Source organism: Scardinius erythrophthalmus (genome assembly GCF_964197995.2).
Source record: "Scardinius erythrophthalmus genome assembly, chromosome: 7".
Taxonomy (NCBI): Eukaryota; Metazoa; Chordata; class Actinopteri; order Cypriniformes; family Leuciscidae; genus Scardinius; species Scardinius erythrophthalmus.
The window spans coordinates 49,566,475-49,581,658 of record NC_138227.1 but is presented as its reverse complement, the minus strand read 5'-3'; positions in this window follow the sequence as shown (position 1 = coordinate 49,581,658).

Here is a 15,184-nt window from a genome sequence, read left to right as displayed (position 1 = left end):
AATAGTATACTAAAATCTACAAATGGACCTTTACATTAAAGTGTTTTGTGATTATAAATAATACAGGGGTTCTCTTTCGTCTTTGTTAAACTCATTTAACTCTTTTTACATATTTCACAGTTTTCCAATAATTTCTACACTGTTCTTGAGTTCGGTTCTTACGAATGAAGGAATTCAAGTAATGTTCATTTTCAATCATCTTTATTTTCTTCTATTGTCCCCATCAGAGCTAGACATATCCTATCTTTCAAAAATTAAAAATCATATTTGAAGTTAAAGTTAAACTCATCCCATCTAAATATCAATCTGATATCATGTTAACTACACATATAAGCCCATTTTGGTATAAAAACTAATTTTGATTTTAATTAAAAGGATCATTTTACATTCAAGGAACAAATTAAAAATAATAGGCCTAATATAAAAAAAAAACATCTAAGATTAAAAATAAGATTCATCTTACCCGAATATAAACTGATAGAGGGATTGGGGATATGTAAAACATGATTGGGGATATTAAAACCTAATATTGTGAGTAAAAATAAATATTTTCCTCAATAAGATAGCCACATTTTTTTTTTTTATGCCTTAAACAACATACAGAACAATACAGCAGACAATATAAAGCCAGGGAAATAAAGGAAGGAAAAAAGAAAGAAAGAAAGAAAGAAAGAAAGAAAGAAAGAAAGAAAGAAAGAAAGAAAGAAAGAAAGAAAGAAAGAAAAATGGCAAGACCTTTACATTACTCAAATATTTTAAAGACAGAACATAAACGGACAGTTTTAGTAGCCTTTCTATTAGTGCTACTCTGAATAGTACAAAAGTAATTTTCCAATTCTTTAAAAAACACTGCAAAACAGGGTTTTCTGTTAGAAAATTTACACTTATGGATGTGAAACTTAACTAAAAGAATAAACAGATTAATAACAAAGGCTTCGTTATTCACATTATCCTGAGTAAAATATCCAAAAACTACATTTTCAAAAAGCAAAATAAAATTAGAGAGCACCTTTTCTGTGATAAACACAGAGACGTCATACCACAGCTTTTTAACAAAACTACAGTGCCAAAAGACGTGAGATAGAGTTTCCAATTGCAAAGAGCAAAAAGAACAGAAAACATCAATATCCTTCTTAAATTTACTAAGAAAATGTTTAACAGGATAGAATTTGTGAATAATTTTGAAAGAAATTTCTTTTACCTTGTTTGTAACAAAAAACTTGTGAGGCAATAGCCAAACACTTTCCCAAGAGTTTCTAACAAATTTAGCCCAATAAACAATAGAGCAAGGCTTGGTAGTTACCTCCTTTAAAAACAAGTCGCGAATAGATTTGTTATTTTTAGTTTGTGAAAAACAAATTTTGAAATGTCCGCAACACTGCTTACTCCCATATTTTAATAAAATATGGAAGTAAGCAGTGTTGCGGACATTTCAATCTTTCCTATTCAGTAGTCCTTTTTGTCCAGCACCTGCCAGATGGTGGGATGTGCACACAATAATCTCAACAAAAACAAATTTTACCACACATTGTATCAGTTAGATTGACTATGGGCATGTCAACCAATACCACATCTCTAAATAAGGAAGTAATACCAGAATTAATCGCAGAGAAAACAAGAGAGAATTCCTTGGGAGTCACAGGAAAATTAAAGTGTTCAAGAAACTCATCATAAGTACAAGATACCCTTGAGTGTTAAACAAATGAGATACTAAAACAATACTCTTATCAAACCAGCTTTTCAAAAAAATACTTTTGTGCTTATTCAGAATACAACGATTGTTCCAAATAAAATAACGCTGCGGAGAAAAATTGTGCTTTTAGATCAACTTCCAAGCCAACAAGGCTTGAGCATGAAAGGCAGATAGTTTTACTGGCAATTTCTCAATCTTATAATCACACATTAGTAGAAAAGAAAGACCCCCGAGTTGGTCAAAAATAAAATTAGGAATAAAATTCCACAAAGAAGGTTTATTCAGACAAAATTTTAACCAGTTAATTTTGAGAGTGTTATTTAAAGTAGAAAAATCCAAAAAGTCAAGTCCACCATTTTTAAGAGAATTCACGACAACAGATTTACGAATATAGTGCACACGATTCTTCCATAAAAAATTAAATAAAGTCCGATAAATAGTATTTAGATAATTATTGTCTAAATGTATAGTTGAAGCAATATAGGTCAGTCTAGAAATTCCTTCTGCTTTTGACAGAAGAACTCTACCTCTAAGGGACAAGTCCATTTATAACCAAAGATTAAATTTTCTTTTAATCTTTTCAAGGGCAGGGTTAAAATTTAGGGAAACTCTATCTTGTTCATTTTTCGAAATGACAACACCTAAGTAATTAACATCTTTTTTAACAGGAATACCATCCAAAGATAAAAGGGAGGAATTTTTTAAATCTAAAATTTCACATTTTTTAATATTAAGGTACAAACCTGAAGCATTAGAAAACAATTGAATAATTTTAATTGCCTGATGAACCTAGGTCGGATTTTTTAAAAACAGGGCTGTATCATCTGCTAATTGATAGGGGTGGGAATCTTTTACCATCTCACGATTCGATTCGATTCCGATTCTTGAGGCCACGATTCAATTCAAAATCGATTTTCGATTCAAAATTATTTTCGATTCAAAACAATTCGATTTTATTCATAATGATTTCTAATCAGGTTTCTGATCATGATCTACTCTCATCTGCTTTGCTATACAGAATGACAAATGGAGACATTAAAGTGTCTTTTTCACATTTATTAAGTTAAATTCTCAGGGAAGTGCCTTTTATAAAAAACATTGAAAAAATGTTTTTACTTGGTACTTTTAAAGCAAAGTATTTATGATGACCAATAACGAACTTACTTCCAATACTTCCTATATTAATTTTATTAATAAAACAAATGGAAGTGATTTGGCAAGTCAACTGTAAGGTTACATTTGCCAACATATGCCCCAACATTGCTGAGAACCAACAGGAAAATAAATGTGTGCTTGTACTAGCAGCGTACTTGTAGTAAATTAATACAAACTTCAGCATATTCTGAATCTCTAGCATAGTAGCATTTAATAATAGACTTCTAACCAACATCCTCTTGTTATTTCCAATGAGCAATATAATCCTTCAGACAAAAAAAACATTTTGCTGTAGCAAATTCACAAACAGTTTTCGTTCAAAAATATAGAATTATGTCCCAGAAGCTATCATAACGTATAATGCTTGTGGACTTATGCATATTCTGAATAATTAGTAACATACAAAGTCGCTCTTGACTTATACACAACTAAATAATAAAGAGTTATGACTTGAAATGTTTGCTGTATACCACAATCAAAAACAGCTTATACAAAGAAAGTGAATGAACATCTGCAGAGAGTACTTACAGTCAAAATGTAACTTTTTGTGACTGGCATTGCACATTTGGCGCTCAGCCATCATGCGTCCGTCATGTGCGCGTCTCTGTTATGTGCACGCCACAGACTGTCCGCGCACGTGCACGTCCGCTTCAGAGTTCCGCCTTTTGCGTTCCGTCAATGTTACGTTATTAGAATTTTTTTTTTTTAGAAAATCGATTTTTGACATTTGTGAATCGATTCAGAATCGTCCACGTCCCGAATCGCGATTCATCTAAGAATCGATTTTTTCCCCCACCCCTACTAATTGACTAATTAAAATATTTCTACCAGCTATCTGATTTGATTTGATTTGATTTTGATTTTAATGACCACACAGCCAAGCTGTTGGAATTTGTTTTCAGTACAGCTCTTTGGTACAGGTTCCAGCATTACATTAAACAAACAATAAACATATAAAATAACATACATATACATACAGACAAACAAACACATAGATACATAATAATACATAGGGGGTCATGCTTAATCCACAGTCCTCAGCGTTCAGAGTTCAAAATGTTTATAGCCATTGGGATGAAACTGTTTTTGAAGCGAGTTGTTCTGGATGCGATTGTCCTGTAACGCCTCCCAGAGGGCAGTAGCTGGAAGGCGTAGTGTGCAGGGTGGGTGATATCAGAAATTACCTTGTGGGCTCTGCATAGTGTCCGTTTGTGGTAGAGTGATTCAAGGGATGGTAGGGGTGAACCAATGACTTTGGATGCTCTGTTGATGATGCGCTGTAATTTCTTCCGGGAAAGTGTGTCAAGACTACCGAACCAAACTGTGATGGATGTGGTGAGGATGCTTTCAACGATGGCCGTGTAGAAGCGGAGCAGGAGATGAAACCTTACTCTGAACTTCTTGAGCTGTCGGAGATGGAAAAGTCTTTGCTGGGCTTTTTTGTAGATATGATCTGTGTTGATTTTCCATTTGAGGTTGTTGCTGATATGGGTCCCAAGGAATTTGTATGTATCAGTGATAGAGATGGGTTCACCTTCAATGAGCACAGGAGTTTTGGGGGATGGCTGACGTCTTAGGTCGACGATGAGTTCTTTTGTTTTTGATGTATTGAGTAGGAGATCATGGTCTGTACACCAGGTCACTGCTTGGTTGATCTGTGCACGGTATTCGGTTTCTTGGTTGTTGGTGATGAATCCTATGATGGTTGTATCGTCCGCATATTTGTAAAGGCTGACAGAACTATGGTGTGATGTGAGCTGGTTTGTGTAGAGAGAGAATAACCAGGGTGAGAGAACACAACCTTGGGGTGCACCTGTACTGAGGAACAGAGGGGAGGATGTATAATTGTTAATCTTTACCTTCTGTTGCCTGTTCCAGAGAAAACTGTGAATCCAGTGACAGATGCATGGGTCGATATTCATGTCCAGTAATATATTAACCAGTTTGGCCGGGTTTATTGTATTGAATGCAGAACTAAAATCCATAAACAGGATGCGGGCATATGTATTTGCGGACTCAAGGTGGTTCAGTATGTGATGAATTGCTAAGTTGACGGTGTCCTCAACTGACCTATTGGCTCTGTATGCAAATTGGAATGGGTCCATGAGGGGGGTGGTGACGGTTTTTAGGTGATTGAGGATGATGCGCTCAAATGATTTCATGACTGCTGATGTCAAGGCAATAGGCCTGTAATCATTGAGGCAGGAGATGGTCTTCTTGGTCTTGGGAACCGGGATGATAATGGATTCTTTGAAGCACTTGGGTACTAAGTTTTGACAGAGGGAGGTATTGAAAATGTCGGCGAAGACCCCAGCCAGTTCTGCAGCGCAGTGGTGGAGAACGGTGGGGCTGATGTTGTCAGGGCCGGGGGCTTTATTCCTCTTAAGTCCCCTGAAGGTGCTCCTCACCTCCTCCTCGTAGATGGTAAAAAGGGGGGAGGGGAGGGGAGGGGGTCGGGGGGAGATGGTGGTTTAGCCGGTACCTGCTCAAACCTCCCATAAAATAAGTTGAGTGTATCAGAAAGCTGATTATCGCCGTCAGGTATGGGGATGGGTTTCTGTTTGTAATTTGTCATGTTTTGAATTTTTTTCCAGATAAAACGTGTATCATTAGTGGTGATTTGTTCTTCTAGTTTAGTAGCATAGTTGGATTTGGCTCTTCTTATTGCAGATCTCAGTTTGTATTTGGAAGCCATATATTGTTCTTTGTTTCCTGATAGATGAGCTGCATTTTTCTCCTTTCTTAACTGTTTAATGTCTTTGTTAAACCACGGTTTGTTGTTATTGTAGTATTTGAATTTTTTGATTGGTATGCACAGGTCCACACAGTAATTGACGTATGACGTTATTGCGTCGGTGACGTCATGGAGACCGCCTGCAGCATGGAAAACTTCCCAGTCTGTGCACGCGAAACAACCACGAAGTTTTTCGATGGCCTCAGGGGACCAGCACCGGACAAATTTTGATGGTGACTTGGAGGATTTTACTTTTTGTCTGTATTGTGGAATTAGCAGCAGCATTGCGTGGTCGGACCTGCCCAGCGGAGCCCTCGGGAAAGCACGGTAAGCCTCTTTGATGGTAATATAGCAGTGGTCCAGCGTTTTGGTCCCTCTGCTGGGGCAGGCTACCTGCTGATGGTAGCCAGGGAGCTCAGACGACAGATTAGTCTGGTTAAAGTCTCCGAGGACAATGACTGCTGCGTCCGAGTGTATATTTTCCACTGAGGAGACGTAGTTGGCTAACTCGGCTATGGTGGTGATAGCGTTAGCCTCAGGTGGAATGTACACACAGATCATGATTACTGACGCGAACTCCCGTGGGAGAAATGATGGTCTGCATTTGACAGTGAGGTATTCCAGGTGAGATGAGCATACATGGGTGAGTTCTGTAGAATTTGTACACCAACGTTCATTGATCATTATGCAAATACCACCACCTTTAGACTTGTGCGATAGTTTGGGTGATCTATCGGCACGATGTAATGTGAAACCTGAAAGTGTTACCGCTTGGTCAGGTACTGATTGATCCAGCCAGGTCTCTGTCAGGCAGATGGCAGAGCAGTCACTGTAGTCTTTGTTGGTTTGTAACATAAGTTGAAGTTCATCCATGTTGTGCCGGAGGGATCTAACGTTTGACAGCAAAAGGGCTGGGAGCGGTGGCCGGTGAGGGCGTCTCCTGAACCTAGCAAAGGTTCCTGAGCGACGGCCTTTTTTGGTCGGCAGCCATGGTGTTGAGTGGCTTGATATGTTTAATTCCTGTAATTTCTCCAGCAAGGATGTAGATGGACCCAGATCACTGTGAGAAGTGTATCTGAGGTTTAGGAGCTCCGGTCGAGTGTACTGGATTAAGCATGACACTTCACAAACAAGTAATGCAGATATTAAAATAACAAACAGGAACACTGCTTGTACTGTGGCATGCCTCACGGCGGCCATCTTGAAAAATGAGTATATGAATTCCTTCAAGCTTACTCTCCTTAATAAAATGACAGAAGACTTGAGCTACAGTATACGGATGCTGGACAGCCTTGCCGAACACCTCTCTCTAAAAAAAATCTCTGTGTAGTGCCGTGTCCTAATTTCACTGAGCTATTTCCCCCAGCATACAACGTTTTCATCGCATTACAAAAAAAAGGCCCGAAACCAAAACGCTCTAAACAAAAAAAAAAAAAAAAATGAAAGGATGCTCAATCGTGTCAAAAGCTTTGAAGAAATCCAAAAACAGAATTAAACTATCGTCCTCAATAAGTTCAGAGTAATCAATGAGGTCAAAAACAAGTCTGATATTATTAAAGATATGACGATTTTTCATAAAGCCTGACTGATTTTTATCAATAATGGAGTTCAAAACCAATTTAAAACGATTAGAGAAAATAAGAGCAAACAATTTATAATCATTATTGAGAAGGCTAACAGGTCTCCAATTGTCTAAGAGAAGAATGTCCTTTTTAGGTTTAGGAATTAAACAAATGACTTGCTTCATACTAACAGAAATCTCAGAGCAGTTTAAACTCTCTGTATACACTTGCAGGAGGAACTGAGATAACATCTCGGGATAACGGTTGAATTTTATAAGTTATATTCTATCACTACCAGGCGACTTGTTAATTTTTAACAGTGAAATTGAATCCTTAACCTCATCGATAGAAATTGGCGAATCGCATAAAATTTGATCACCATGACTAATAGTCTTAACATTACCAAGATGTTTACTGAAAGTGTCCAAATTGGCTAGATTAAATTTAGATTTATACAAATTTGAGTAAAACTTGTAGCAAAATTGGGAAATTTCTTTAAGATTTTCTAAAACAACCCCTCCAATATTTAATTGACAAATAGAATTGTGTTGTTTAGCCCTATTTTTCTCAAGCTTAAAAAAATAGGAAGACATTTGTTCTCCGTGCTCAAGCCACCTTTGCCTTGATCTAATAAAAGCACCTTCTGCTCTTAATTTATACAAATCATCCAACTTAATTTGTAAATCAATAAGATAGCCACATTTCACACGACGAACGATGGTGATGACGTCATCCGATGTCGTCGCCATAGTCGAGCACTTTAAAAATGAATAGTAACATGCACAACACATATACAAAAAATCTTTTACATCCACATGATTAAATACAACTGTAGCTACATATACATACCACTCCCATGAAATTTGAACAAAAATTCGATTTTATATCACCATTTTTCTTTGTGAGGTGGGGAGTTTTACTCATGCTCGACCGTGTGCGGAGGAGAGAGTGACCCAGTTTCACTAAACTCGACAAAACTCTCTTATTTTAACTCTTTTCACAAAAATCTTTTTCTACAACTGTCCTTTCACTTACTTACTATCAATTCGCCGATTTGGAATTTTATTTTGACCGTTGGAAGCTTAGTTCTAGCCTGGTTCTACCAGACTCTCGTACATTTCATTTATACAGAGAGTCTGGCCTCTCTCCATTGACAAGCGTTAACTTCCTTGTAGGCGGGTAATCTGTTGAAGTTTAAAACTATTGGATATGCCCAGAGTCACTCTGGATCTGCCATACCAATCGCTAACCTTTGGTCGTGACGTAACCCCATCAACTCAAACTAACGCACGACATCAACGTCATCGTTCTCAGCCACTCAAATGGCTAAATGATTACATTTCTCACTTCACTTGGATGTGCAGACACGATTTCGCTGTCTCTTAAACATTGGCTTTCAAAAAGAAAACTACTCAAGACAAACTTTATCACAAAATATATTATATATAGCCTATATATATTATAGAATATCTTCTTATTGTGTATTTTTCTCTTTTTGTTACTTTTCTTAACAAGCCTGCCTGAAGAATATATTGTATATCGAAATGTCGCGAAGGCTTGTATTCTCTTTTCAATTTTATCTTTTCATTTTATTATTTATATTTATTTACTATTTTACTTTTGGGATTGATGAGACACTGCGAGGATGGATGTCTTTAGAGGCCGTGTGAGACAGAGAGATACTCCACGTTATAGACTCTCTAGCAGTTCTCCTGTTCTGAATAGAACAAATAATAATCATTATTTTCCTTCTAATGCACGGGCTCGTGCGAATGAGACAGATTTTGCCCCGAAAGAAAGGGGAAGAAATAGGAGTAGGAATTCCCAGACTTTTGACCACAGAAATGGTCAAAGGGTCAGGGAATTTAGAAACACGGCCAGGGGACACAGGACTGTGTCCTCCCATAGGCCTAATGTCTATCATGAGTCAAGACTGGTTGAAGGTTGAATTTTTCAAAAATTAGGTTGAGGATGATCACTCTCCTCCTCGACAACTAACTTATTATTCTCGCCAATACTCCCCAGCTAACAAAAAAAGGTCCGCAGAACGTCCCCTAAATGGCCTGTGCGAACGTCCCCCCGAACGTCCCCATGTGGAGTCCGCTTGATGTCCCGCGGACGTTCAAGAGGACATTCATAGGACCACCAGCGGTCATTCGGGACGTTTAGGGGACATTCGCGTTTAGTCCCCTGAATATCATTTTATTTTATTTTACTTCTGGCTAACCAAAGAAAACACACACGTTGTAAGGAACAAAGTAAATGTATTTTATTTGAACAAAGGTGTTGTGCTCTTTCAGTGTGTGTGTGTCTTCAAACGCGCTGGCAGCTGTGTGTGTTTGTTTGTCGATCAGCTGTGGGGTTAGTTCGGCTATTCTTCCCCTTGGCATCTACCTAAAACAACAAAATGAACACATTCAGTAGTATTATGATTGTATATGTCTATATAATATATCCATATAGCTGCTATGTGAAATATAACGTCGTCTCTCATCTCATCATAACGTTAGCTTCGTAGTGTTAGCATACATTAACGGTTAGCAGCAGTCAGACAACTTAAGAAAACGTTTTAAAAGGTAACATTTTCATATAATTTAAAGATGGACAGTGGTTACGGTAACTAATAACCAATTTATAAATTTTAAAATACCTTTTATACAGACGAAAGAGAAAACACAAGGCTGCGTCTGAGGAGGGCCGTTAACTGTCACTCACTACGCAGCTCAGCTGAGCGTTGCCATGGATACATGCTGCGTAGTGCGTACCATAAGGAATGACGTCACTCGCTTAGGTGCACTTGATCGTCACTTGCTTGTTTCTCCCCGTGTAGCTAAGTTATATTACACTTTTTTTTTGTTATTTGAGCTGCATGTGCTATCAGTCTTAAGTGCAATAATTAGAATAATATTTTTCCTAAAATAACTTCTTTTGAATAAAACCAGTCACCTTCGCCTGACCAACAGTTGGATAATTTAGGATAGGATAGGATAGGACAGTTAGGATAATTTTATTAGTCTTACCTGTGTTATTCTCCACTTTTTTCCCAGCAATGTGCTTTTCCATTCTTCACGTTTTCCTTGGCTGCATTCATCATTTGAAGTCGATGCATTCTTTTAGAGCTCCTGCATTCAACCTTATTTTCTTCATGCACAAATAGCCTATAAATTGTAGCTTATATGTGACCCTGGATCACAAAACTTATGTTGCGCACGGGTATATTTGTGGCAATAGCCAACAAAACATTGTATGGGTCAAAATTATAGATTTTTCTTCTATACCAAAAATCATTAGGATATTAAGTAAAGATCATGTTCCATGAAGATATTTTGTACATTTCCCACCTTAAATATATAAAACATTTATTTGTGTAAATGGATGCAGCACTATCGCCAATAGAAATGGACAACTTTAAAGGCGATTTTCTCAATATTTCGATTTTTCTCTACCCATTCCAGATTTTCAAATAGTTGTATCTCGGCCAAATATTGTCCTATCCTAACAAACCATACATCAATGGAAAGATTATGTATTCAGCTTTCACATGATGTATATATATATATATATATATATATATATATATATATATATATATATACTGGTTTTGTGGTCCAGGGTCACATTCAAATATGATATTTGAAATTATCATATTTTGATGTTTAAATTATAACAGTCTCGTGATTTTATTACATCTTTAATTAGTGATAGAAGTTACTAAGTTTATTATCTTAACATAACATTAAAACACTAACATTTTTAACAAACTTAATTTTAAAATTAAATTATTTTTAGTTTATTTGCATTTAACTTTTGTCTGAGTTGCAAGGTGTCAGGTCTGATGATAAAAGAAAACGCATACGACTGGATTTTGCAAGTGTTGTCATGGAAATGGCAGGTGAGGGACAAAATAGGGACGTTCGCACACTGGCCCGGACAAATGTCCTCAGAACGTCCGTCACCGAACGTTACAAAGCGGACCAAATGCGGACCTATGGGGACGTTCGAAAAGTCCGGGGGACGTCCCTTGTTAGTAGGGTCGAGACCGCCAACACAATTCCAAAGGAGGAGTTATACTTTTCTACTTTTCTAATTTTCCATCACGCTCTTTTTCAAGACAACATAATAGTCTAATTTGTAAACTATGGGGGGAGTTTTAGAGATATCGATATTTCAATTGATAGACGACCAATAGAGCAAAAGAGAAAGAGCACCGCGCTACTTTTTTTAGCAAGCACTAAAAAATTCAATAAATGCTTTTACGACATCAGACTCGTGCATCATTTGAGCAAGGTAACAACAAAAATTACGGGCAATCAGCCAATCACTTTTCTAGCGGCTGCTCACAAACACGGTCAGACCAGCGTTTCCTGGGGAGGAGCAGGTCAAAGCATTGCTGGAGGGTAATGCCAAAAACTGGGCATTCAACACACAAGTAATTTTAGAGCAAAATTATGAGACTCTCATTGATGAAGCTCTGCAGAACGTTCGCACACAGAGTAACCACCATGAGTGGCCAAGGGCATTCGAGATAGCGGCTGGCTGGGCTAGTAGAAACTTTCATACTCGAATCACTGCTGAGTCGATCCAGCAGGCGGAAGCTCTTATCACGGCGGAGACGCCGGGTCCCTCTACCACACCCAGAGCAGAGACCGCACGTGCTCCGACCTATGCGCAGGTAGTGACAAGAGGTGGACACGAACCCACCAATACTGTGACCACCACCACGCTGGCAGCTCACACTATTGTTTTACCACCACGGGCCACACGTACCTGTCACCACCACCACCACACGGATCACAGACACCTCGATAACACCACCAGGGGGTAATACAAACACCACTTAGGGCAACCACCACTGACTCACCGATTCGATCGCTAATGATAATGAACACCACTGATATTCAGACTTCTCTGGGTCTATTGGTTAGGGGGGATTGGCCCATTGATGAGGAAGTTCCTCGAGTAGGTCTTCAAAAAACGCTCCAACCCACACAGGTTGTTGAGCCCCAGCTCACACCCGCTACTGAACCCCCTCCAATTCAAGAGGTAGAGAGCACAGGAGAGGTGGAGCCCCAACCCACACAGGTACCAGAGCTCCCTCTCATTCTGTTGACAGAGACCCTCCCTCTTGAACAAAGACAAGGAAAAAAACCCGTAAAGAGAAGCACTGTAAAGATCTTTTGCCCTTTTTCATTCAGTTAAATGCCCCAAAAAAACACTTATATTGTTCGATTTTTTTATTTATTATTATTATTATTATTATTTTTTTTTAAATAAGCAAATGATTAACAACAATTTACAAGACTAAATATCTTGCATTATTTTGCTGATCTAATAAATAGATCTTGATTTAGGGATGTTTAGATATTTTGACTGAACAAAAAAAAAAAAACTATTACTTAGTAATATAAGCATTTTTTTTGCAGTGCAGTATCACTGTGTACATAACCATTTTGGCATCTTATTTATAGTTGCCTACAGATAAATAAGGAATATTTAGCACTGACAGATATGTGTTAAAAAAAACAAGTAGCCAGCCTGGTCACCGAGGTCCCGCATCATCTCCTTCCCAACTGATGCTGGAATCACCTTCCCGTGATAGTCACAAACTATTTCCCCTTTAAGAAAGGGGCGTATTGCAACCACTCCAATGGAACAAAACATTACATTTTGAGTTGGTGAATAAACATTGCATTCATTTGAAAAATATTTTCCCTGTAAAAAAAACACAACCTCTACTGCCTATGCTAATAATTCACTGCAGTATACGTTGCACGGCCCATGTTTCATTTATAGAACAAACTAATGCCACAGTTTTACTCTTACCACAACCTTGCTTGGCACCGAAGTCCTTAATGGCCAGCCCCGTCCATGTCTGCTTAGACAGGCACTTCATTATGGCCTCATCCGACTCTATGGCGAGGTTAGAAGGATCTCCTCTGGCTTCGGGTAGTTGGACTTCCACCCCTCCTGCCTAATCAGCCTCGACAACTTTCCGGTCGAAGGCTTACGGACTTTGAAGTGTTCTGAAAGCCAAAATGAAACCACTTTACTCACACTGATCACTTTTTTGACTTCTTTTGAGTCAGACATTGCTGCGTTTTGATAGATATAGTGTGTGGTAGAAAAAGGTTTTTGGGTTTGGAGTTTGTATAAATAAATACAAAAAAAAATAAAAATCGGACACTTACCCAGAAGATATTCCCGCCTCTGGGCGTACTGCGAGACCCGCCACTTATCGTAGAAGGTGCGGTCTTCAGGAAACCCATACTTCACACGCTGTTTTTTCGAGGGTGGCTGCCCATCCAGTGAAATGGGAAAACTGGTCACAAATGCAGAGAAGTCTTTGCGGGCAGTTGGCAGACTCGAACTGCCGCCGGCTGTAGCCAATTCAGCAAATGATTGGTGGTCGTCGTCCGAAGAATTGCTTTGTAGGCGAGGAACAAATAGGTTTGTAACTTGGGCAAAATTATGACTACTCTGATGTAAAAATTGTTTGTGACATGTTAGGTCCTTGTTGCATGAAGACACTTACACGCACAAAGAGTCCAGCAGCACAGCTGGGTCAACAGCGTCCTGTGGTCCGACATCACGAGCGCCACGGTCCAGGTAAGCAATACTAACGGCCCTGCGCACATCCTGGCTAGTAAAGTGGGGCAGTTTGTGCCTGCAGAAACGAAATGGAACACAAAGGGTTGCCTGTGAAATGACTGTGACTGACAAAATGTAATTAACGGTTTGCACACACACACACACACACACACACACACACACACACACACACAAGCATGCATATGTGCAGGTACATACAGATGGTGGACAACCAGAATGAGACTTTTACCGCCGCCATTCCCGCGGCGGCAAAATTGGGATGTGTATTTGCTGCCTTTTACCGCTGAGTGGCGCTGTAATCACAGACTTTGAAAAGTGTCAGTTTATTCTCTTTATGACGTAATCTGCCGCGGCAGTAATCTGAGCTGAGGTCACAGATAAATTCAAGATAAATATTGTGGTTAAACGAATTCAAATTCATTTAATTTAAACAAAGTAGACACACGTTAACATTGTGTGCCCAGTTTTTCTATAATTTAGAAAGGCTATGTCAATAGGTTACTTGTCATTTACTTCGTGTTATTTTAATGTGTTTGTAGATTTATTAACTGAAACATAACATTGAAATAAATTAAAATAATTTACCGTAAAATTAAAACATTTTCAGGACTTGCAGTTACTAACCGATGTTAGTCGGTTTAAGCATTATTTGTTATATTCAGAATTAAATAGGCTTACATATTGTTATGATTATCAATTGAATTCTTTAATAAATAATCAACCACAATGCCTATTACTGCCGCAGCAAAAATAAACCAGTCGAATTTCAAAGTCGTTCGCGAAATGACTAGGCTATACCGGGTGCCGCAAGTGACAGGGCAAAACAGCAGCAACTGCGGCATTTTAAAAGGTAAGTTTCCTATCTGTTTATTTAAAAAAAACATGGCGCAAGATCTTGTAAAAAAAAAAAAACTTTTTTCATTATTTGAACAAAACAGAGAAAATAGTAGACCTAGGCTATTCAGACGGTAGCTCTGTGGTCAATGCATTAACAACAGCCTCTCGGAGCTTCAAGCGATCTGAGATCGAATCTCAGTATAGCCGACAGTGTTTATGTTTTTCCGTTCTTGATGCTTAAATATGCATCTGTTTATTAAAGTCAATCATCTTGTTTAATTATCAATTGTACATTACAACATAAATTTGCTACATTCCCGCTGCAAAGACGACACATCTGATGAAGGAAGACTGTCAGCCGATTGCACCAGAAAATGAAGATGATGAAGCTCGTCTTTAATCTGCTAAATTATTTTTTTTGTGTGTGTGTGTGTGAATCATTCACGAGATTGAGATGACTGACAGTAATACCCGGCCATAGCAACGGAAGACATTTTTCAAAACAGATCGAACAAATCAGAAAAATACTTTCAATACAGTATTGCTTTCAAGTAAAAAATAAACAATGAAAATGTAAAAGAAAAAGAAAATTAA